Genomic DNA, 26,622 nt, shown 5'->3' with positions numbered 1-26,622 from the left:
TCCTTTTTTTTTTTTTTTTTTTTTTTTTTTTTTTTTTTTTTACCAAAGAATGAAGGCAAAAATATTATATTTGATTTCTCATTTGCAAATTATCTTCCCATCTTTTTGCATTTCCATTTTTTTCACAGTATCTGTGACTGTCAAATGTAGGGGATATGTTTATGTTTTCAAGTCAGCTGAGCTACAGAGAAGATAGCTAAACTTGCAAAGTCAACTGCTAATAGGAAAGGCCAGCATTTTGGCTGCCTGTGCAACTTTGTCTTCATCGTGTTCAGCTGTGTTACAACACAGTATTTAATTTCATCTCTGCAACTTCATTTGGAGAAATTTTACTAATATGAATGCTGCATTTGCCTGAAAAAGAAGTGAGAGAGATGAGCTCACATCAATAATGTAGGGACTCTAAACCTCATTATTCATCTTTCATGAGAAAATGCATTGAGAACTAAGCCTGGAAAGTATTACAGAATGAAGTCCTGCATTTCAGAGGAAGCTATTGCACTTTTTAAGAGATAATTAAATACTCATTGGCCTAATGGCTGAGAGTACAAACCTATAGTCCTTTGGGGAGTGAGTGAGAATTGGTTCTAGTTTCTTCTCTAATAAACAGTTATTGATTCATCCCAGGTGGAACATCTTAACAGGGGGACTGAGGAAGTCCTAGCCCAGAGTAGTTTATTGTCTGATAACAGGGGCATTCTGCTGCAAGGTAATTGAAGTGGGTTCAAATCCCTTCAGGCAGAAAAGAGAATTAAACCTGCATCACTGATATCTCCCATAAATGCTCTAGCAATGAGCTTACTGTGTAAAAAATGTCATTTTCTGTGAGATACCATCTCTGCTTTCAGAACAATAGGTTTATAAGCTTTAAGTGTTTTGTCTTCACAGGTAGTATCATATTTTAAATGGTATGCAATGTTCAGTGACTAATTGGACCCATACTTTTATGATCACTTTTCCCATTAATAGCAACTTAGAATCAAAGAATTATAGAATAGTTTAGGTTAGAAGGAACCTTTAAATATCATCTAATTCCAAACCGCCTGCCACGGACAGGGACACCTTCTATTAGACCAGGTTGCTCAAAGTCCCATCCAGCCTAGCCTCAAACACTTCCATTGTTAGGGCATTCACAACTTCTCTGGGCAACTTGTTCCAGTATCTAACCACTCTCATAATAAAGAATTATATCTAATCTAAATCTACCTTGTTCTGAGGACCACAGAGATGGATGCGGTACTCCAGGTGGTATCTCATGAATGAAGAACAGAGGGGGAGAATCACCTCCCTCAACCTGTTGGTCATGCTTCTTTTAATGCAGCCCGGGATATTATTACCATTTTGGTCTGCACATGCATGTTTACAGTTCAAGTACAATTTTTCTTCTGCCAGTACTCTCAAGTCTTTCTCTGCAGGGCTGTTTCAATCCATTTGTCACCCAGTCTATACTGTTTTTGGGGATTGCTCTGAACCACAGGCAGGACCTTGCACTCACCCTTCTTGAACATCATGAGGTTTGCATGGGCACATCTCTCAAGCCCGTTCATGTCCCTCTGGATGGCATCCCTTCCCTCCAAAGTGTCAACCACACCACACAGATTGGTGTCATCCACAAACTTGCTAAAGGTGCACTTGATCCAATTGTCCATGGCACCAATGAAGATACAAAACAGTACCAGTCCTAATACAGACCCCTGAGGGACACCATTCATCAATAGACTCCACCTGGATATTGAACCATTTACTGTAGCTCTTTGAGTGACCATCCAGACAATTCCTTATCCACCAAACTGTTCATCCATCAAATCCATGTCTCTCCAATTTAGAGATAAGGGTGATGAGCGGGGCTGTATAAGGTTTTGTAAAAGTGACATTGACATATACATTGCTACTGTTAGCTTTAACATTGTTATGGTAATTATCAGTCATATTAGGGAGTGAACTACAGAGTAGCACAGAGATAAAGTCAATATTACAGACAGAGAAATCAGACATGGTGACAAACTTCAGAACTACTGTTATATAAAGAGTGAAAAATATAGCCAGAGGACTCAAACTCAAATATAGGCGCTATAGCAATGTAGCACGAGGTAAGTTTGGTACTGTGAAAAAAATTGTAACAATAAAAGGAAGATGTAATAATAATTAGGATCATGGCAGAATTAGGAGCATTAATAGTTTTCATTGCTTCAGGCACTGGATGTGTATCCATAAATACTAGTCTCTGTACCATATGTTGACTGTTTTATTATATGCTGTGGGAAATGCATGGGTATGGGAAATATCATTGACATTTGGTCTCTTGTGGTTTCTCTAAGTGCCACAGGTGCTAATTTAATAAGCTTTCACTCAATAATTTTTTTCTGTAACATCTATGCCCCTATATACAATGAGAATATATGGAATCTATTAATAAATACATTAACATAATTAATAGATCCTTTAAAAACTAAAAATAAGGTTAATATCATAATAGATATGCAACTGTTTACTCAGAATTTTATCAAGAAGTGATCATTTGGGAAATATATTTATTAAGTATTTTTATGGATATATCACTTTTCAGGAAAAACTGCGTATTTTAGTACTATTAATGAAGAACAGAAAAATGTATTTTAATTTGTGGAGTGTTCAATTAAAAAAAAAAAAAAAAAAAAAAAGAAAACCTTACTGTAGTCTTTAAGGACATTTTGTTCAAGATTCATATTTGCTGTTCAGTTTCAGAACAGAAACTAGCCAAAGCCATCCTTTATGGTAATAGGAATTATTTTGAAGAGTCCTAGTTATGAATTTTCTCTAGTCAGGTTGATTGATACCTAAAAAGCAAGTGATCTCCAGAAGTGAGATCTCTCTGACTTCACTTAGCAGCAAAACATCCTTAGCACAAACATCCATCACATCTGTTCAAACCTTATTTTAGCATATACAGTTTTCCCTATTCCAACTGTTTCATATACTATAAAATCATAGAACCGTAGAATATTCCAAGTTGAAAAGGATCTACAAGAACCATCTCATCCAACTCCCAGCTCCTCATTCTTACTGGTAAGGATGTATATGTACATGTATACATATATACATATATTTTATACACATAATATACATATAATATAATTATAATATTATATATATATTTATATGCATATTTATATACATATATATTACCGTAGGAATGTTGGCAGCTTTACTTTGGTACATATGGGAACATGATGCAAGGATCCCGAAGCAAGGCTTGACTAAGATAACTAAAATCTGGGTGTGGTGACACAGATATTAGTCAACTTTTGTAATAGAGTTACATGGGTGTTCCTGTACAGAATGGAAATTCCTATTCATACAGGCAAATTAGCAGCTTATGATGAGCAAACAGGTATCAGCTCAAAGACTGACAAAACATCTTGCCACAGGTATCACCCTAGGTCATCAGGACAGCTGATTTAACTTACAGTCCTCTAAAACAGAAGGTCTAAGTAAACATCAAACTGGGTCTGAGAAACCAAACAGAACTTTTGCAGCAATTTTATATCCTGGACCTATCTGAAAGCATTGTATTTTACCATGATATACCCACAATTATTTACTTCTCCTGTCCAGACAATGTGGAAGAAGCTTATATTTGATTTTGATTTGATTTTGGTGTTTTTGTTTGTGTATTTTTTGTTAGTTTTTTTGGGGGGTGGGAGGGAGAACTGTATGTATGGGAAGTATGGGAAGTATGGCCAGAGTAGTAGCTAGAGTAATTAACTGTATTAGGAAATGTAAAGAAGTACAACTGGAAAAGAAGTCTGAGTGGAAATTGTTGGAATGAAAGGGGAAGAGAGATTCAGTAAGGAATTCAGCAAGGAGATTCAGTGTTTGAAGTACAAGGTACTTTCTCAAGGGAAACAGAGAAGCCACTGAATCAGAATGATATAGTGTAAGTAGAATATTGTCCAGAAATTATGATGCAGGAATTGGAAACTGTGTTAGAAATGAAGAAGGGGATTGCATTTTGATGAACGATCTCATAACCAATGCAGGAAATGCTCCCTCGGAGAACTGGATTCCAACTCTGCTTCTGGAACAAAATTTCTGTGTGATGCTGGCCAAGATTTGTAAGCCATTTTTTCATAGGGTAGTCATTAATTGTTTGATCCTTGACATCATTTATCAGTGGCCTCCTCCTGGATATCAAGACATTGATTGCAACTTTTTGAATGTGACCATCCAGACAATTCCTTATCCACCAAACAGTTCATCCATCAAATCCTTGTCTCTCCAATTTAGAGATAAGGATGTCGAGTGGGACCATGTGAGGTTTTGTACAAGTGCAGGTAGATGACATCAGCTGTTCTTCCCTTATCAACCAACACCCAATCCCCATCGTAGAAGGCCACCAAGTTAGTCAGGCATGATTTGCCCTTTGTGAATCCATCTTGACTGTCTCCAATCACCTCCTTATTGTATATAACCTTTTGTATAGTTTTGTATATAAGCCTTTGTATAGTTTCCAGGAGGTTCTGCTCCTTGGTCTTACCTGGCACAGCTATGAGACTGACCAGGCTGTAGTTTCACAGGTTATCCTTATTACTCTCTGTAGATGTGGGTGTTATATTTCCCCTTTTCCAATCTTTGAGTACCTCAGCCTTCTCTGTAACCTATATCCCAGGTAACCTGGCCTCTCGTTTCCTCGTGGAGGAGGCACAGATTTTCCCTCATCTTCCTTTTTCACCAACATATCTATAGAAGCTTTTCTTATTTCCCTTGATATCTCTGGCCAGATTTAATTCTATCAGGGCTTTAGCTTTCCTAACCTGATCCTAGGCTGCTCAGACAATTTCTCTATATTCACCTCAGGCTACCTGTCTTTGCTTCCACCCTCTGTAGACTTCCTTTTTGTATTTGGGTTTGTGTAGGAACTTCTTGTTCACCCATACAGGGCACTTGGCATTTATGTCTGACTTCCTTTTTATTGGGATACATTGCTCCTATGCTTGGAGGAGGTGATATTTGAATATTAACCAACTTTCTTGGTCCCCTCTTCCCTCAGGGCTTTATCCCATGGTACTCTATCAAGCAGATCCCTGAAGATGCCAAAGCCTACTCATCTAATATTCAGAGTAGCAAGCTTTCTATGCACCCTTCTCCTTTGCATCAAGGATCTTGAACTCCACTTTTATAACTTGTAATTTTCATAAGTACAGAACTAGCTATGCCAATTATGGACTCAGTTATAATGTAATCTTTCTCAGTTACTAGATTACACCATAGTCTTGGTATACCTGGAATCTAGACGGTGTGTATTAATGTTTTTTAAAAGCTCACAGAGCACCTTTACAGGTCACTCTCTCTGAATAAAGAAGAAAAGAGAGCATTCTGTAAATGGTACAGGTATTTAGCATATATTAATGTGTTGATTATCAGACTCTGAAAACAGGAGGTATGTAGGCCAAAATGGTAGATATTGTCAAGGAATTCAAATTTATGTGTGTTTGCACAATGCATCTAAAGTAGAAGTTAATTATTAGAAGAGTCCCAGGTTGTTGCTGCAATGTAAATACTAAGTAATCATTTTTGCCATAATAAATCTTTATGGATAGGAGGGAAAAAAAACAGTTGGGAAGAGCTTCACTCAGAGAAATCCCACAAAAGTGAACCTTAGTCCCAAATTATCAATTATTTGTGCACAGTATGAAATTAATCCAGGAGAAAGTGAATCAAATTATATTTAAAAGCTTATTTTTACCTGACAACAGAGATTATATGTATTTATTTAAGAGCATGGTCATCATTCAAGTCAGATTTCCTCAAACTTGAGAGAATAAATGCTTCTGACATTGCTGTTATTAACAACAAGAAATTCCTTGGGTCATTGTGAAACTAAATCTGCTTCAACTAAACAATGTTATTTACACATAACTTTATGCATTTCTGTAAAAAATACTGGCACTGCAGAGATAGACAAACTATATGAATTAAGCAGTAAATGTGAAGATCTACAAAGAAATGTTGGTTCTAACTCTTTTGACCATAAAGTCAGTTATAACTAACACCCAGATTGGCCAAAGTTTCTACTCCAAAGACTGTTTACTTCTTATTCTTTCTTACTTTTTCTATAGTATGTGAAAAAACACGATGTGATCCTGCAAGGTGGATTTACTGAGAAAAGGATTTTCCTTTCAAACTTCCTCATGAGGATGAACTTTAGATTTCTAAGTAGGGCACAGAATTCACTGCTGACTATTAGTGTGACTGCTAATATTTCAAGAAATATTTGATGGTTCTATAAGATGATTGAAAGGGATTAAAGAACGTTAAGATAATAGTGGTTCAGACAAATGAAGGAAATCAGCAATGAAACAGTTCAGGATTACTTTATCATCACAGATCTTGACTTCAGGAATAAATCAGATGACTGCAGACCACCTAATTTTTTTGTTTATCCTCTGCCACAGTTTGGAAATTAACATTTCCTTCTCTAAAGCCTGCAAAATCCATTTATTTTTGTGAGATGTTTGCCAAAATGCTCCACAAGATACATTGCCTTTCTCTTTGCTACTTTTCTCCTACATGAGACTTTCAGAATAAATTTTCAGGTGGTGAGAAAAGACAATTAAACAGGGATCAGGCTGATATGATTTTTTCTGCTGCACAGGGGTGAACAATGAAATCCCAGCCTGTGGCTGTGGCAATGACAGTATGCCTGATGCTGGGCAGGTCACATGCAGCCAGATTAAACACAATACTAAAGGTTCCTGGAGATATTGGTATGCATCAAGGCTTAAGCATAACACATGTCAATTCCATTTGAAATCAGAAATAATTCAGTTCCTTACTCACTTAGGCACTTCAGAATATCTATCTGTCCTTTTACCTTGTGTGCTCTCAATACCAGAGCTGCTGATGCAGAGATAACTGGTGGGTTACATGACTCTGGCTTCTCCTATCCATTAGAAGCTGCTAAAGATGTATTAGGGTATTTTTCTTTTTCTTTTTTTTTTTTTTTTCAGTATTTCTTTCTCATCTAGGAAGCAACTGGAAATTCCACAGCAATGGCATGTGATCAAAAGTGGTTGGTTAATATACTCTCTGAAAAAAAAAAAAAAAAAAAAAGAGAGAGAATTTATCATTGGCTCTAATTAGTTACATTTTCCTGAAATTAACTTCTTATTTGTAACAGTATATAAAAAATCCCTAAAGAAATAAAAGGGATCAAATATGAATATACCTAAAAGAACCTGAATGACTATAGAAGTTGCAGTGAGGAATATGCATGATTACATTCAATTTTTATCAAAGAAATTACAATTTATCCAGATGGAATGACTGCCTACAAATATTCAAATATTTAAATAATACAGCAATATATTTAAGTAATACCTTGCAAACAGACATTTTGCTAAAATACAGAGGCCTGTATTTGACAAGAAACCATACATGAAATCAGGAAAAAAAAAAAAAAAAAATGATCTAGTAAGATTAACGACATCTTGCTGCTTGGCCTGTCATCACATATACATGGTGAATCTCAATTTCCTAGAAAAGGGGAACATTTTATAGAATGGTTGCCACTTCAAAAACTGTATTTCCACATTTTTGCATAGCTTAATGACCATCTTTGAAATGACTGACCAGAAAACAATTGGTAATTAGGTTGTGCTGTAACCATGTTCAGTAATTGCATCTGTTCACTGTATAAAATCTGAAATATCTGAACTTATTATATCTGAACTCATTTCATGGTGAAGGTGGGGAAGTTTAGCTGCCAACTTGCATTACTTCACAAGGTTGTGTTTTTTGTTTTGTTTTGTTTTGTTTTGTACTTTGTAAATCCAGATGGCCTTTTGTATTTTTTTTTAGTTTCCTTTCAGAGTTCCTCTGTACATTAACACTGACACCTCACATTGAGATAATTTCAGTCAACCAAATTTTAGCAGTATGTCAATATATAATGACAGAATAAAAATCTATACTAGGAGGAACACTGAAGACAGAAATTCAAGCATTCAAACCTTAGGAAATGTTAGATTTAATGCAGCTATTATTACCTTTTTTTTTCCTTTTTTTTTTTTTTTTGTTCCCTGAATGATTGATAGTTTTGAGCTGAAACTTTCAGCAACAGAAAAGCAGATAGCCAGAACTTTATTCCTGGCTAGGAATACTAGCCTACTAGTATTCCTAGCTACTTTAGGAATAGTAGCCCATTAAAACTACTCTATCAGGAAGAAGGGTCAAGTGAATTAAACAGGCTGATTCCTCTCCTGTATTTCTCAACTGTGCCTAGCTGTAACTCGTGTGCAATATTGAAACAAAATGTGCATATAAAAATACGGAATCTTCCCATTAATTGAATTTTGTCCTCTTTTTTTCATTATCTGTTCTATATTTTCTTTTATAGAAATTATGTATACCTTGTGTTTGACTATTATACATTGCTCTTTTCTGCTTCTCCCTTAGGAGAAAGCTAAATGTTTTTATTACTGATAATAACAGATTAAAATTTTGAGGAAGTTGGGAACAGTAAAGATGGAGGGATGAACTCCATTCAGCTCTCAGTAATGCTATAGATGTGGTAGACAAAGTAGCACATTTCAAATTCTCATTTACTTGTACCTCAGTACCATCATAGGAGTCTGGCCTCAGATTGAGGCTTCATTAGACAAGGTTGGCTACGTACACAAAAGTGCTGACTTTCTCCTCAATGTTCATATGATCATAAATATTGCTAATGCTATCCCAGAGCCAACAGCTCTATTCTGTAATTCAGATAAAACCATGATCACTTTGTTTACTCTCTCTCCTTTACAAATGTTCCATGCAACTACTGATGACATATATACATAGCTCAGGGAACCTGACAGATTTATAGTCTGAAATAATACAGGTTAAGGGCATTAGGAGTCTGGGGGTTAAATTAGTCATGAAACCTGCAAACATCCCTGCTGTTTTCTCTCTTTTCCCTCCTGTATTATTCACCTTTTTGTTTTGATAGTGGCCTAATTTATAGCAAACAGGCATTTAAAACACTTGGTGTCTAGTTGTCATCCCACTTATTGATGTTAAAGTAAGCATTTCCCTTAATGCTTGTGGATCATGGCAGCAACCAAACAGCTGAGGAGACAAGTCTTAGCCTTCTTCAGAACTGGAAACACAAGAAAATTTGTACATTGATGATACATGAAAGAATTGTCTGACTTATCTTTGTTTAAATAGAACCTTCTTGCATTGTGTTATTTATTCAGTCCTATGCAGCTCTTTTGCAGTTATTTTTCATTCCACGAGGAATGCAAAACTAGTATATGTGAGGATGAGGGTACAAGAATCTGTATAAGAATCTTCATGCATATTGTGCAGTATCTTTTACCTCGCTCCATGTTTTAAAATAGTTTAGCCCTATCAACTTCCTAAAGATGAACAGCATGCCCATTTGGCAGCAAATTGAACATAAATATGAGTCAATAGTGTGCCCTGGCAGCCAGGATTGCCAGCCATGTCCTGGGGTGCAACAGGCACAGCCAGTTGAGGGAAGTGATTTTCCAGCTCTACTCTGCAGTAGTGCTGTGGTGGTTTTACTCAGGTGGGCAGCCAAGCTCCACCACAACTGCTCTCTCACTCCCCCTCAAAGAGGAAGGGGGAGAAAATACAACACAGAGAACTCGAGGCTTGAGATAAGAAAGGTTTAATTAAAGGGAAAGTGAATGGGGAGGAAAAAAAGAAACAAAAGAAACAATTAGTCCGCGCGGAAGCACAGAGAGAGAGAAAAAAAATTATTCTCTGCTTCCCATCAACGAGCGGTGTTCGGCCACGTCCTGGGAAGCAGGGCCTCAAACGCATAGTGGTTGTTCAGGAGGAACAGCCCCCTCCCCCCTTTTATTGCTGAGTGTGACATCAGGTGTTATGGAATATCCCTTTGGTTGGTTTAGATCAGCTGCCCCAGCAATGTCCCCTCCCCATCACTTGCCTACCCCCCAGCGTGCTGGCTCTTGGGGGCTTGGAAGGAGTCCTGATGCTGTGCCAGCACTACACAGCAATAGACACAACACTGGAGTGATATCAGTGCTGTTCCAGCTACAAGTGCAGAGTACAGCACTGTGTGGGCTGCTGCAGGGAAAAGGTGACTCCAGCTCAGACAGACCCAACACAAGTGCAGCCTCACCTCAAATACTGTGTGCAGTTTTGGATGTCACAGTATAAAAAGAACACAAAGACAGTAAAGGGTATAGAGGGCAAGATGTGTGAGGGGTGGATGACATTGCTTCATCTGTTCAGTTTAGAAAGTAAGAGACTGAAAGGAGAGCTCAGGGCAGTCTACAGCTTCCTCACAGGGGGAAGCACAGGGGCAGGCACTGATCTCTTCTCTAGTGTCCCACGATAGAACCGGAGGGAGAGGCATGAAACTGTGATATTCAGAAAAGGTTCTTAGGTTCTTCACTGAGAGGGTGGTCAGGCACTGCAAAGGCTGCCCAGGAAAGTGGTCACAACACCAAGCCCGACAAAGTTCGAGATACATTTGGACAACTCTCAGACATATATGTATATGATGATTTTGGGATGGTCCTGTGTGGACACAGGAGTTGGACTTAATGATCCTTGTAGGTCCTTTCCAACTCAGGATATTCTACGATTCTATGAACTTTGGGGTCATTCATCGTTCAGTACCAGCAGTGATGAATGAACCTAAAGGAAAAAATAATGACAAGACAATATCTCTATTCCATATTTTATTAAACTTCATAATTAATGTGTGAGTGAAATATCAAGTGACCAAGAACAAAAATGTCTGCTATGTCTTGCCTAGAAATATAACAGATATTTTGTCTGAATGAAGAGCTTATGATCTTAACTTTAAAGGACCTCCTGTCACAATTTGTCAGGTAAGGACTGCACACTACAGAATTCAGTCTTACTGTTATTTTCTCCTCTTCCATCTCCTTTTATTTACGTTCTAACTTAAAGAGTAATGACTCAGCCATGAGTGCAGTCCTAGAAGATGAAATCACTTCCATGCTGTCCAGCCTAAGGTATTCCACTCAATGTTTGACACTGCTTAACTCTTGAAGAGAGTGGTTATCTTTTCTTCTTCAATTGTAGGGCCATCCCCTATCCCACCCTGACTTTTCTTTCTAAATCAGTGGAATGCTATATAGAAGACATCTGGAATCTATCACATCTTCTGTTAGATGAAAACTGCAGTCCATGCTTGTTTGTTATTACTACTAGCAGTCATCTTTTAGCTGAAACACAATCACAGGAGAGTCCATGCAGCTGAAAGTATTACACTTCCAGTGTAAACAAACAATATATCTACTTTCATTGTTTGCTCTTCAGTGTGCAGAGATATATGCATGTATAGAAGGGAGAAGAGGAAATAATCATATATCAAAAGAGGTGAAGGGGAGATGAAAGTAGTAATATTTTGGATGGATGGATGGATGGATGGATGGATAGGAAAAAAAAAAAGAAGGGAAAGAAAACTATTATTATATTCTTGCTGCATTATTTTACCTCAAAGAAAAAGGTTATCAAACTTGTAAAAGAAGATTAAATTCTACACATTTGTTTTAATGCACTTTTGTCAGTTGCCATTCTTGTTGGGCTGCTTCATGTCTCCCTCCTGTTTTGTTGTTGTTTTGTGTATGTGTGTGTTGCATAATCAGTGAATGCCCCAAGCTTTCCAAACTACTTCTCATCTGTCACTAACCATGGTTTGACATTTTGTCCCAGCCATAAACCCCACAATTCTTCTGTTATTTTTCTTTCATTTTCTTTGCTTCCTATTCATGCCTAGAATACTGTAGTGAGGAAAGTTGAATGAAAATAAGGAAAAAGCCAATTTCCAAGGAAGCAGGCAAATATAAAGATAAGACAGAATCTGCTGACAACATTAGAAAATGTGATGAAGAAAAACAAATACAAATATATATATATATATATATATATATATATATATATATGATCCAAAAGCTTTATGCTGTCACTGGAAAAGTATAAATTTATTTGCAATTACTACTGCTATGTAACTGTATTTACTACAGTTAAAAATGCTGTCATGTAAACATGTAATTTCATGTCTAAGCCAGTATTTTCTGGGTATGACATAATGTGTAGTAATAACATTTAATGGTTCACAGGTTGACTGTAAAGTTAAAATATTTTTCAAGAGTATGAATTTAAGTATCTTCTGTGAAATCTAAGATATTTATCCATTTTTCTGAAAGAAAATGTTTTCAGAAATATTAAGAGGGTTTTATAAGACCCAGGAATCAAATTGAAACTTCTGTATGGCATAGTACACCTACAAATACTGCTCTTAAAACTGAAAATGTCTCCTGCTGCCTTTTGATTTAGTAAAATAGTCAAGAACAACTGAATTTTAATCACTAACATTACAAGCAAAGAAATTGTGAGATCCTTTAAGGATCGTGACAAAAATTGCAACAAAATAAATAACATCAAATGATATAAATACCGTAAATCAATATAGCAGATAGATAATGGCAATACATGAAAAGAACGCTCCAAAATCTCATTTATTATCTTTATTAATATAGCTTTTTTAATTATTAGATTACCATATGTAATGATTATGAAGCAGAAGAGAACAAAAGGATAAACAATAAATATCTTCAGGTTTTGTCCTGAAAACTGGAGAATAGGAAAAGGATCTTCAAAGTAAAGATAAATATTGGGCATAGTTAACTCAGATAAAGAAATGAGCAGATCATTGAAAAAGCTGAGCTGAGGAAAAGAAGCTTAAGTTTATTAAATGCTTTTGCTAAAGGCAGATCAATTCAGTGAGTCATTGACAGTGGTAAGGTTTTGCACTGTGTTCATCTATACATATTCATGAGCTCACAAAATAATTCAGTCTGGAAGTGGCCTCCAGGGACTACCTAGTCCAACCTGCTACTCGCAGTAGATCTGACTAGACTGGGTGGCTGCGGGCTGTGTCCCCCTGAGTCCTGAACACCTCCAAGAAGGTGTTCAGAATCCCTCTGGACATCCTGACCACACTCATTATGATTTTATTTTTTTTCCTGATATGTAATTGGAAATTCCCATGTTCCAACTTGAGATGTTTACCTCTTTGTATGCACACATATATCTACAAGAAAACATATCTTGTACTTCTAATATGGGGCTGATGTAAGGACAGCAGGCACACTTCCAGACCAAGCCTGGAATTTTTGGTTTAAACCAGTTATTGCTGACTAAAAGCCATTTCTAACAAGATTTTGTAGAATCATTTATCATTCATCATTGAAATAATGAAATATCCTGAAGTAGGTAAAGACATTCATAGTTACTGAACAAATCTGACTCTCCTGTGAAGAGAATTCAAAAAGTGCACTTTTTAAATCTCTACTTTATAAAGGAGCAAGACACTGAGGATATGGTGTGGGAATTCAGGAAGATCAGTTTTTGCCAGAAACTCATCTTAAAATACCTTCTACCTCTAACAGTTAATTGTTATATTTGGCATTATTTGACAGTTTCTGTATGTCCTGTATGTCATTTCATCATATTGTATAGACATACCCTGAAAAAGTGGACAATTTGAATGTGATATCTTTATTATTATATTTTATTATTTAGAGGAGGTACTGCCTTTATTTTTGGTCATGAAAGATCAAATATAAAAGGGCATTGCTCCTTACTGGGATCTTGGGCTGTGCTGTGTTAAAAGAAAGTTAATAACTGTCACTACAGGTAATGCAACTCTTTTTTTTTTTCTTTTTTTTTTTTCTTTTTTTTTTTTTTCTTTTGTCAGAGGAGAAACAGTTGTATTTACAATACATCATAAAACAACCATTCATTATAAAAGCAATTTATTTCTGGTAATTTACTTTTATTAGAAGTACTGCTTCATAACAAAGTCTCAGAACTGATATATATCACTTTTTGAAGCAGGGGAGGAACAGGTCTCATCTACTATCATCTTTATTTTTGTAGAGTATACACAATATTATATAGACCTTTGTTCTCTAATTGCATTTTTGAATATGTGGCATTTCTGCTTATTTTCTAGCAAATTTTATTAAAATTATTTTTTATACTCATTTTAAAGCAAGTTGTTAGTGGTTACAGATGAAGAGATATCAATAGCATATTCTGGCTTTTATGAGTTTTTTACAGCTAAAATCACAAAGATCACAATACTAGCACAAAATGTAGTGAAAATTAGAAGCTGGTTTTTACTGTCTGCATGGACAACAAAGAAACTCAAATGTGTTGCAACATGATAAAAATGTTTGTTAGACACTCTGTAAAACACTTGCTAGCTGTGACCAGAAATATGTGTGCAAATCACTTGCATTTGAAATTATCAAAGATAAGTCATCAGGTGTTCAAAAGGAAATATGAACTACTCCTATAATAATGCTCCTTGTACTATTGTTTTGTGTTTTCTGTTAGGGTTAATCAATACCATAGCATGAGAGTGATGCAAGTGGAGAATTTAGAGTTCTTCTTTGTTTAGTTACAGTTATGTGCAGAAGTTACAGATGTGGCGGTGCCAGTTTTTCTCCGTCACTTTTCCACTTCCACAAGTTACACCTTCAGTTTTGTCACAATAGGAAGGTTGTATTGCCAAATGTAGAGAGGTTTGTTCCACCTGGAGGAAATATGACAGTATGAAGCTTTATGAAAACTCATACAGTAGTTCAGATATAATGTACTTTACTAAACACTGGTCTGGAAATATATGTATTTAGATTGAAAAGTTGTATTTTTGTAATTATCTTTAATAATAGAAACTATATGGTTTCATTTGTAAGAAAAGCATCTTAATCCAAGGAACAGCTAAAACATTTGGAAATTGGTTTTATTTTCTATGGAAGTGGATATAGAAATGCATAGTTAGCATGTAGTATGGAAAATGCATTTCCCCACAACTGGAGACTTTTTGGAGAGTCAGGCTCCAGAACTGAAGTTCTTGAGGGAGATTGTATTAACACTGCTGCATGTTATTACTTGTTTTAAAAAGGGATTGGCACTAAAACTGTGAAGGGAACAAAAAAATAATAATAATAAAAAATAATAAAAATAAAAGCTCAGGATAATTTTGTGTTTCTTGATAATATGTAAACATTAATTATTTTTCTTAATCTATGTTGTCATATAAATCTCCTCCATCAATCTGGACACCATATACATATATATCATAGTTGTTATCCATGTCATCTTTATCCATAAATATCCTCAATTTTTTCTTGCAAAAAAATACCTCAAAAATAAAGTTTGACAGTAAAGCCTGTCCTCCTCACAAACTGCACATTATTTTTCTGTAGGCACACAGTTAAATAAGGCACCAGCACTTATTTTATACTTACAATGTATCTGTAAGGATAGTAGAATGAATTACAATTTGAAGCAATGTCTGCTGTCACTCCTTTCCTGGTAAATAGAATGACTTATCATATCTTAAGGGTTCTCAACTCAGAAAGAAAATTTAAATAATGTGTATTAGAACTGCCAGAATGCACACTGACTTTAATTTTAATTAAAGATCCAAGACCTAATCTCAAGGAAAAGTTTCATGGGGTACTAAATCATCTAGTCTTCTACTTTGTTATAGCTTTTTCATCTTCAGTAGAGAATGAACACTAAAGAGAACATGGGGGAATGGAGTCAATTGTTACAGAATAAATTCACTGGTGAAAACTGAAGACTGCATGTGTAAACAAAATGGGAAAGTATTTTGAAAATTCATTAAATTCATGTTTTCTTTCTTTATAGAAAACTAAAGCAAAGAAAAAAAAAAAACATATTTTATTGATCTGAATAATATTTTTTGAAGACTCAGTCAGTTGACCAATTGATGCTTACTCCTGTTGATGATTTACAAGTAATGTTATCCTAGAATCCAAGAAACATTAAACTGTTTTTATTACCGTTAACATGATTTTTTTTACAAGTTTCTCTAATGAAGGATTAGCAAGGATTCAGCTGTTCCAGAATTGAACAAAACAATTCAATTTTTCTACCTGCCATTACTTAAAACTTTCTTAAGAATTTCTAGTGATGCATTTGTGATTTTTATACACCTACCTACTCATGATTTGTACATGATCTCAGTTTCCTTTTCTGATACATGAATACTTGCAAATCATTTAGAACCATGTATAAATCCTTATAACAGTTTATATTATGCTTATACAGCTAAAGAACGTGTCTGTAGACCTCCAGGTTCTATTGCATTTATTAACAGTGTGTCCTCTCTATCTTGAAACAAATTATTGTTTGCAAACAATTTGTGGGATTTTTTTTGTGTGCGGATTTTTTTTTTTTTTTTTTTGAAGATGTTGGAAAACAGTTAATTCATACATTTCCATTTTTGAATTCCACTTCCTTAATGATATGTAAACATAGTTTCCTCACTGAATCATTTTCTGTTTGTATTCTTAAGATGTTCCTTCAAACAGTGTGTTACCTTGCTCAGAAAGAAATGGGGTAATTTCACCCAGCATTGTTATTGCATGCACATAGAGCCTTTTTTTTTTTTTTTTTTTTCATTTGATAAAGAAAAATAAGAGATGTTAATATACAATGGAACACTATTAGCATACCTATGCAGTGCACTGGAGCAGCATAACACAATGACACTCAAAGCTAGATATAAACAAATTAATTGGTATGAGAACTGTTTAAAACAGATGGGGGAAAAAAAAAAGTACTTCTTTACTGTTGCATTAAGGGGTGTATTAACCATTATGGGCCCGGTCAGATTCAAGGTACTGAACTATCACAATCACAGATTCGCCAATAATGCATTAACGGTTAGGGGTCTGCTTGGATTCAGATCACTGAACTATCACAGTCATGGATTCACCAATAATGTATAACCACCCTTACTCTAGTCACGTTTAATGAGAGCTATGACGACCAGGAACAATGCAATCAAGTGTGATTTATTACAGCAACAGGTACACAGATTCTTTGGACTGCTGGCGGTAGTGACTGTCTGCAAAAGCAAGCTAGCATGCATGAAATACACAGGTGACACAGGTGTTACAGGTGTGCAGCATAGAAATTAACATGTTAAAAGGGTCAAAGACTCTAGAAAGATTTAAAACCAAGTGTTCAAATCTCACCCAAAGGTGTCCCAATGTGGGGGAAGAGAGGCTCAGCTCTTTGACTGGTCCCAGGAGCCAGGAGGTCCTAAGGATGTTGTATTCCCTCGGGATGGTATCTCCCCTGACGGTGATATCTTCCCTAACATCCCGTCAATCTTAGGCCAATTTATATTATTTTCTATCTTTTAGGTGGAGCTTCAGTGACTCTAGTCAAGCATATCTTAGTTATGATTGGTAAAAAGTTCTCCCGTCTCCGTTTAAAGTAATAGTCTCAGAGAAATTCAGAGCACATGCTCAGTAAGGGGTAGTTGCACGTTGGAGGCAGGTAGCTTTTGGGATGGAGGCATGTTTTGGTATTATTATGATATTATAATGAGCAAAAGTACACTAGGGTACAGCATTTGTCAAAACATGACAAGTCCTTGGCTTATCGGTCTCGGTGTGCACAAGAACAATTGAGTCCTCACCTGGTCACAGAGCCTAACCACAGTGTCTCCACTCCACTCTACTGTTCCTTAGAGCTAGCACACCAGGTTCCCCCAGCGCTATAGCATCTAATGTTGGAAGCCTAGGGAACGCTCAGGTAATGCAGCTACACCCTACCCTGAAAGCCTCTTCAATGCTGTACATTTTCTTTAAAATGTGAACGTTAGCTTTATTTTCCTAGTTACTTCAGGCAATTGCTCCACATTTACACAGCTGGTTGTAAACTTCTGCAACTTGCTGCCACAGGAGGTTGTGCAAGCAGACAATGTAAGTATGTTCAGGAAAGGACATAACAGATTCATACATAACAGGTCAATAAACGGTAAGCACTGTGCACCCTGTAACATTTTTAATATGATGATCGTAGCTGGTGGAGGAGTAGAAGGTCAGCAGATGACAGAAAGAGTCAGGCTCACACACTCACCCCGAGTAGCATCTCTTATTGCCACTGTCTGCAGCAGGAGGATGGAGCAGGTGGACCATTGTTTTGATCCCACAGAACATTTCTTCTGTTCATGTTTCTCAGAAGGCTTTTGGCAAGGCTTATTTGCTCAGGTGTTGTCCTTGCCAGTGTAGCCAGACTGCTTCTCAGGGCAAACTACAATCTTTGCACAGCATTATATGCACTAGATGGGACTGGCAAAAGCTTATTTGTCTCTGCATTGTGTTCCATCTCCTATGTGCTGAAAGGTTGTGATACCATTTTCCCTAAAAATACACTGCAGTAAAATACACTACAGAACAAGGAAGAAATATTTATTGTGACATTTGCGAACACAAAAAAAGGAATGTCCTGTGAATTGAGTATTTAAAGCTGGAATTCATGCTGGCTTTATAGCTAGCATGAATGTTCTGGAACAGCTTTCAGATATGAGTATTGGGGTCGAGTAGCCAAATTCTTCCTAATTTGAGATGTGATCAGATTCTAAAGAAGATTAGGTAGTGTGGCTGTCTGGAATAGCAGAGAGCTGTAATCAGTGACTGCAGCCTGTGCAAAGTTGCTTGTGTAGCCTTTGCTTACAGTTAGAGGTGATAGATGTCTCAGGATCCCTTACCTCCATGGGGCAACTTTTATCTCATAGACTTTCATTTTAAGGCAAGAAACATCTGCAGTAAGCTACATTTAAGCCATCAGGAAAGAAAAAAATGCATCAACATTTGGCAAATTAACATATTTATTGCATTAAAGTGCAGCACAACATTGTCAAGGCTCTGACTGCACCAGATGCAAACACTTTAGGCCCTAAGCCTTTGCAGCCAAATTATTACATTTTAATTTGTCTTCACCTAATGCAGATAAATAAAATGGGAAGGGAAGGGAAGGGAAGGGAAGGGAAGGGAAGGGAAGGGAAGGGAAGGGAAGGGAAGGGAAGGGAAGGGAAGGGAAGGGAAGGGAAGGGAAGGGAAGGGAAGGGAAGGGAAGGGAAGGGAAGGGAAGGGAAGGGAAGGGAAGGGAAGGGAAGGGAAGGGAAGGGAAGGGAAGGGAAGGGAAGGGAAGGGAAGGGAAGGGAAGGGAAGGGAAGGGAAGGGAAGGGGGGTGGAGGGGGAAGGAGGGAGGGAAGAAGGGGGGAAGGAAGGGGGGGGGGGAGAGGGGAGGGGGGAGGGGGCATGGCCATGATGGAAAAAAAATTATTCTGCACTTCCTATCACCAGGTGATGTCCAGATATTTCCCAGTAAGCAGGGCCAGGACCTGCTTAAGCAGGGCCAAGGCCAAGAAAAATTTGCATATCATTATAAAATAAGGTTATTTGTCTTTTTAGCAAGAGAATTAAAAGAAAGAGCAGTTGCAATGAAAGTAATTTTCAGACATATGTGAGTGTTTACAAGCACAGGGAAAATGACAAGTATTCATGTTTTACTTATACTTTATACCAGAGTGTTTCTGTTGCCAAAAAAAAAAAAAGATAAATAATTAAAAAAAAAAAAAAAATCTGTTAATTACCTCTATGCTGCACCATTGCTTTAAATGTGCTTGTATATCCTGGAGCATTCAGTTTCATATAATTATTTCTGATGACTGTGGGTACATTTAAAATGCTTTGTAGATGGATATTTAATTATTCCTCTAACTAAAGCACTTTCACGATATTAGACACCATTTTCCTTCCCCAGTAGATGTAGAAACATTATACATCATGTTTATAACACAATTTGTAGATATTCCTTCACTTTCGTTGTTGTTGTTGTTTGGTTTTGGTTTTGGCAGCGGCTGTTATAAAGTCCTTCTTTCATTTGGCTCTGACATAGCTTAAAGTTTGAAATAGCTGTTTGTTCCTGACCTCTGTTGTAGTTACTGGTTAATTTGAAGGGTTTACCTTTCATAGGTCACACAAAACAAACAAACAAGAACAAAAGCTGATGACTTCACTCTATTGAGAGAATTTGTTTGGGAATCACTTTTATTAGTAACTTTACAGTTAGAAGCAACTTTTCTATTTATTAGGTAAGAAGTAAAAAATAATATATAGGATCACTGATTCCTAGTCTGGAGGGCAGTCTCAACCAATCTTAACCTAGAGGTCATCATGCTGAGTGAGGAGCTACAGATGCTCAAGCTGTATGCCACACAGTACAGACTAGATAAAATTGTCCTGTCCTGATAGTGTAAGTGCTCCTTTGAGAGTACTTACTCTTATGAGTTTCTGTTCTTCCACACACCCACAAAAATAAATGGAAAACAATCTTCTAGGGCTAAGACTGCAGAAAAATATGAACTACAATGTGATAGTTAACCCTGACTAAGAACTAAAGGGGACCCAAGGTCTACTGAGGGGAGACAATTAGTAGACCATGTGTAAACCAATGTTTAAAGAAAGATTATTGATTATAGAGAAAGAAAACAAGATTTGTGATTATTAGAATGAAAGCTTGAGTTCAGTTCAAACCAGAAAGAATTTACTGAAAATCAAATACCTAACTTTTCTTAAAAATCAGTCGATACCTGGTTGGGGTCCTTACAGAAGGGAAATAAATAGCTGAATAGCAAATTCTCTTGGAATTTTACTTGTAATAGTATATAACATTATTACTTTCCCTATTTTTTTTTGTCTCTTTTCTTGGCTATTTAAATATTTTATTATTGAGAAAAAGGATGCTGATACTCTTACTTCCCATATGATGATACCAAGTAATGTAAATTTTGTGTTTCCCAAAATGTCACCTGTGATATAAAAGTAGGATAACTGTAATTTTCACAGAAAGCAGAACCAAACACACCTGAATACCACATTTTTCATATGAGGCATCTTTATGCTTATTAACAATCTTTATTTCACAGAACCTGAAAAGTGAGGGTAAAAGGGCTGAGATACCATCTATATAATAATAATAAGCAATCCCGACCCCTATATAATATAATAAGTAATCCCAACCAAGACAATAGTTTGGAATATAAATACAAAAGAGAGGATAAGCATGAAAAATGCTTACCAGAAGATGCAAATTTGGAAGGTAGGACCTACCTGCTTAACATTTGCATGAAGATTTTATGAAGTTATCTAATCAAGCACTCTGTTCCAAGGTGTGCTTAACTTAGATTTTTCCCCAAAATATTGTGTATTGTAGTTATAGAAGCAATGAAGAGGTTAGATAAATCACTGCACACTCATGTTCTGCTTGGTTATTTTGTGTGAAACATAGATTGGTTCAAGTGTTGTAGGAGGAATATGCATAGGTGTAGAATGAACTCTACAGGAAATGCTAGTGGAGAAGTGGGAGGAATGGTAAAGTTTATGTAACCTTTTTTTTCAGACATGTTCTAGGTGCACTAAGTCCCATTCTTCATTAAGTTTTCTGGACCAAATTCAACACTAAATTATGCACTTTAGAACCTTATTGAAGTCAACAGACATATATGGGCTGAAGTCAGCATTAACTATAGCCATCTGTTATTTTGTCATGCCATACTCAATTATTTTTATTTAGCTTCTTCAGTCATACAAAATAAAACTGTCAAAGTTGTCAAGAAGTCCAAGAAATGAAACCCCCAAGCTGCTGCTCTGAGATTTTTAATATTTTTTTTCCAATACAGATCCTTGTGCCTTACAAAATGCTGGCTGAAGCACATTTGGTCTTATAGTTTGATTGGACATGATCCAAAGGCTTATAGATAGTTAGTTGAATAAATAAAGAATTCATCACACTTTTGCATAGGTCTTCCAGTAGTATATTCGACAGCACAGATGTTAAAAATACATTTCATTAGATAATTGCTTTTAGTATTCATACAATAAAATGTTACGGTTCTTATTACTAAAAGTCACTATGTTAACTAAATGTGAGAATAGCAAATTTCATAGGACCTCAGCTTTTCTAATGTCAGTATGAAAAAAATAGAATTGAGTTATGATGCTCCATCAGTTTTTATGTTCCCATCTAGTAATGAGAGCTGTTCCATAATACCCCTTGGCAGCCAAATCAGAGGTGTCATTAGGTCCAACTTAATGTATAAGGGTGCCTGCAGTGACAAGACGTGGGAAAGGCACAAGGGATCTATAAGAATCTATGAGAACAGTCTATTCAAGTGGGAATAGGAGTGTTCAACCTAGAGTATATTGTTATCACTATACAATACGTAAATAGGGCAGGACCCTTGGAATAGGGTCAATCTGTATAGTTCTTGTTCTGCTTTGTATGCACATAAAGAAGTTAAGTAAATTTCATCAAAACCTTTCCAAAGTTATCTAGTTCCTCTTAAATCCTAGCTTTTGTTTACCATCTTTTTAATCCTGTTAATTACAGTTTGCATATTTCCAAGTAACTCACTTCCAGTTTATTAGTGCTGCTGCCAAAATTGCATTGTTCGTGAAATACTTTGTAATTCGCAGATGACACCAAGTTAGGTGCGTGTGTCGATCTGCTTGAGGGTAGGAAAGCTCTGCAGGAGGATCTGGATAGGCTGGACCGATGGGCTGAGGTCAACTGCATGAAGTTCAACAAGGCCAAGTGCTGGGTCCTGCACCTGGGGCGCAATAACCCCAAGCAGAGCTACAGACTCGGAGAGGAATGGTTGGAGAGCTGCCAGGCAGAGAAGGACCTGGGAGTGATGGTGGATAGTCGGCTGAATATGAGCCAGCAGTGTGCTCAGGTGGCCAAGAAGGCCAACGGCATCCTGGCTTGTATCAGGAACAGTGTGACCAGCAGGGCTAGGGAGGTGATCGTCCCCCTGTACTCAGCTCTGGTGAGGCCGCACCTCGAGTACTGTGTCCAGTTTTGGGCCCCTCGCTACAAGAAGGACATCGAGGTGCTTGAGCGAGTCCAGAGAAGGGCAACGAAGCTGGTGAGGGGCCTGGAGAACAAGTCCTACGAGGAGCGGCTGAGGGAGCTGGGCTTGTTCAGCCTGGAGAAAAGGAGGCTCAGGGGCGACCTTATCGCTCTCTGTGGGTACCTCAAGGGAGGCTGTAGTGAGGTGGGGGTTGGTCTGTTCTCCCACGTGCCTGGTGACAGGACGAGGGGGAATGGGCTTAAGTTGAGCCAGGGGAGTTTTAGGTTAGATGTTAGGAAGAACTTCTTCACTGAAAGGGTTGTGAGGCACTGGAACAGGCTGCCCAGGGAAGTGGTGGAGTCACCATCCCTGGAAGTCTTCAAAAGACGTTTAGATGTAGAGCTTAGGGAAATGGTTTAGTGGAGACTGTTAGCGTTAGGTCAGAGGTTGGACTCAATGATCTTGAGGTCTCTTCCAACCTAGAAATTCTGTGATTCTGTGATTCTGTAATATTAACTTTTCTTAGTGGTTCTAGTGTAAATAAAATTATTGCTATATATTTTTGGAAGAAAGAAAGCATTAATACTTGGCACATCTGTACCTTTTGTGATTTTTTTTTTTTTTTTAGAGATATTTTCAGATATTTGCTGGACTTAATGTTATTAAGTCAAAATATATTATGGAAATTCAGGTATTACAGTAGGGGATCTTGTGAGAGGTAGACAATTATATAGTTTCTAAATGGGAATGCTTGGGAGTTTGTGTTCTTCAAATCACTACTAATAATTAATTAATAAGTGCTTAACACAGCTGTTTCAATCCAGTATGTGTTTTGTTTGTTTGTTTGTTCATTTCAAATTCTCAAAGCAATTCAAGTTCCTCAGGTCATGTAAGCATATCTTTATAAGTCCGTTCCTACCAGTAGTATATTCTTTATGTTTTCTCCTGTTTAGGACTGGACTGATAATTAAGTGATGTCTAACAAAATTGGAGAAAAAAAGATACTCTGGTATTAGAAATCTGTTTGTATAAAATCATTATATAAACAAATTAATAGCAATACAGAATTTTATCATTACTTTGAATATGTCATTTGCTGATATATGCATAATGTATTTCTTCTTTCCATACCACAGAATGCTTATAAAGTAGATGATCATAATCAAAACAATGATAAATCTTATATCTTCTGCTTTCATTCAAAGGCACCCTAAAGCACTTTGCAGGCTGTTATATACAGGAACAAAAATTAGAAATATAAAATTACACAGAGATCTCATCAATATCTCCTGGTAATAATTACAGGATTTGATCAGATTCATTCATCTCCCATTTGGCTATTAGCAGGAATCTGACACACTCTGAATTCAATCTGTATTCTCTTAAGGGGATTTTCTTTGGTGAGGAAAAACTTCAGAGACTTTCTTCACCCTCTTAATGTGAAAAATCTTTAGATACTGGCGGAAGCATTATCACTTCTTGGAACTGAGTATTCCAGCTGTGATTATTTCCAAACATGTAGTACAAGGACAAGCATTATAATCTGTCTTTGGTTTATAACTTTTTTGACTTTGTCAGCAGTGATTAGTATGTCCGGAGGAACTACAAGTACCTTTGAAAATCATAAAAGAGACACTTCGTTTCTCAAAGGTATTTGTTTTTTTTTTAGTGCACAGCTGGGGTGACAAAAGCTATCATTATCCTTTTTTTTTTTTTTTTTTTTTTTTTTTTAACAGAAAACAAACTACACAGGTTCTGTTGAAGAAAAGACAAGTAATTTTTCTCTACTCAGTCTAGTACTCTCACCACTCAGTAACAGTTCTTTTGCAGGGGCGAATGTCTTTCCTGCAATGATGAGACAAGAAACCAATTGTCAGAAAATACAGCTATTCCAGAAAATAGCTGTGGTATTTATCTTTGTTTTCATGACAACAGTTTTAAAATAACCATACCATTAAGTGCACAAATAAAATATTAGAATGAGTAGAAACGTGATCAATGAAGAAGAGGATGAAATCATTACTACTTTTTATTTCCTTTAACGGAGGTGAGAGTTACTGGCAATAAGAAAAGGACTGCCCTTTGACATCCTTATTTGCAGCAGAAATATTTTACTACAATTGTAGTAAATGTACTGTAGTTTTTACTACACTTTGAATAATTCTTTGTTTTAAATAAAGCATTCTTTGAAAGAGCAGCAATCTGCAGAGAAAGACAGTCTCAGAGGAAGATCTCACAAAATGTAAAGTGATGATGTATATGTATCCTCTATTAGAAGGGAATGTTTCCTATGGATCTCTGTCTTTAACAGAGATGGAAGATTAGGACTTCATACCTGGATTTGTTACCTCTTTGTCTTTCTTATATGAAAAGTCCTATAATCTCCTTTTTCTTATATCTCTGGTCTCCAAATTTATGATAATGAAATATCTGTAATGTGTATTGCAACCTATAGATGAAAAGTGCAACCTAGCACACTCTGCAGTAGAAGCTGTGAGGGTTTCTCTCCATTTTCCTTCCTTTTTAGCAGTCCCTTGTAACAGCCTTGCTGACCTCCTTTCATAGCACCTGGTCTAGCTGTGTCCAAACAGAGTTAATGATCTCTGCAATATAAATGTTCCAGGGAGAAAGGCAAGTGCTCTGAAGAGGAAGAACATACAGCTAAGGAACACAGACGTACTGTTTGAAAAGCTCTAGTAATTAAATCTTTAATTAGTCCCTCATCGCACAGACACCACTTCCAATTAGCTGTCACTCGAAAATATGTGTTTTTTTTTTTTTCTTAATTCCTTTAGTTGCACTAAAAAAAAAAAAAAAAAAAAAAAAAAAGTCATAACTTCCATATCTTCAGAAGGACCTAGTGACGACTGTGACTGGAGAATATGCTAATGGAAAACTCTGAATGTTATCTCAGATCTTGAAATCCCTGCAGTGATTCCCAGTTATTAGCAATTTAATGAGTCAGATCATGGAATCATCTGAGTTAGAAATGAAAGGTTCCTGAACTCTACCAGTTACATTCATACTTTACACTTCAGTATCTTTTCCACATCCTTCATCCTGTGCTGAAGTTGATTACTTCAAATGCTCAAGAACATGGCAAGGTACAGATAGAAACAAAGGGGGGAAAAAAAAAAAAAGATGAATTCATTACACTTCCTCTTGCTTTCTTTTTTGTTAAAATGTATAGTGCTTTTTTTCCCTGTGTCCCTGTGTGGATACTTTTTATTTTCCATGTGTTTATGTCAAAGAAACAAAGAAACAAACAAACAAACAAAAACCAAGTAACTGAGACATGAGGTATCTAATTAAATTTGGTTTCTTTTATTTTTTATTTGGAAGAAACAGCCTTCAACATGCCAACTGTATTCAGCTCCTGAAATGATAAAGACTAAATGTTGTATCAGTGTATAGTGATTTGAGCTAGGCATGAAAAAGAAACTGAGTTACTCACTGCAGTTGAGACAAGCAGTTTCTACATGACTATAAATCAATTTTTAGGGATCTTACCAACTGAAATGGAATTTGAGGAATAGCTGCATACTCATGGTTAGATTCACAGATTTAGATTTTGGGACTTAGTCACTTAGCATTAAAAATAACAGGACAAACATGATAAGCCTTTTCAGACAATTAGCCTTCAATATCTCTATTTTAAATTATATTAGAATATTAAATTTAAAAGAAACACTATTTCCTTGGTATGTAGGGGTCTTATCATTAGGATAGTAACTGTCATAAACTAGAGCAAAGAAGACACCTGAGGAAGTCTTACTTGTGTTCCCATTCACAGCAAAGAAAGGATAGCATTTTACTGGTATAATTATTGCATTAGTTTATTGGCAACAATCGTGATGAAGCAAACTATTTTTATGTAT

At 36.4% G+C, this 26,622-nt stretch overlaps 1 protein-coding gene across 1 annotated transcript in view; it reads left to right on the top strand.

The window, feature by feature from the left end:
* CNTNAP2 (contactin associated protein 2) overlaps window positions 1-26,622 on the top strand; it is a gene marked incomplete at both ends in the record, with an annotated part of 1,134,939 nt that overhangs the window by 936,402 nt on the left and 171,915 nt on the right. The gene's annotated exons all lie outside the window — the stretch shown is intronic.

The sequence above is a fragment of the Aythya marila genome (assembly GCF_965140915.1).
Source record: "Aythya marila genome assembly, chromosome: 2".
NCBI classification, from domain to species: domain Eukaryota; kingdom Metazoa; phylum Chordata; class Aves; order Anseriformes; family Anatidae; genus Aythya; species Aythya marila.
This window is presented reverse-complemented; position numbering and strand designations above follow the sequence as displayed.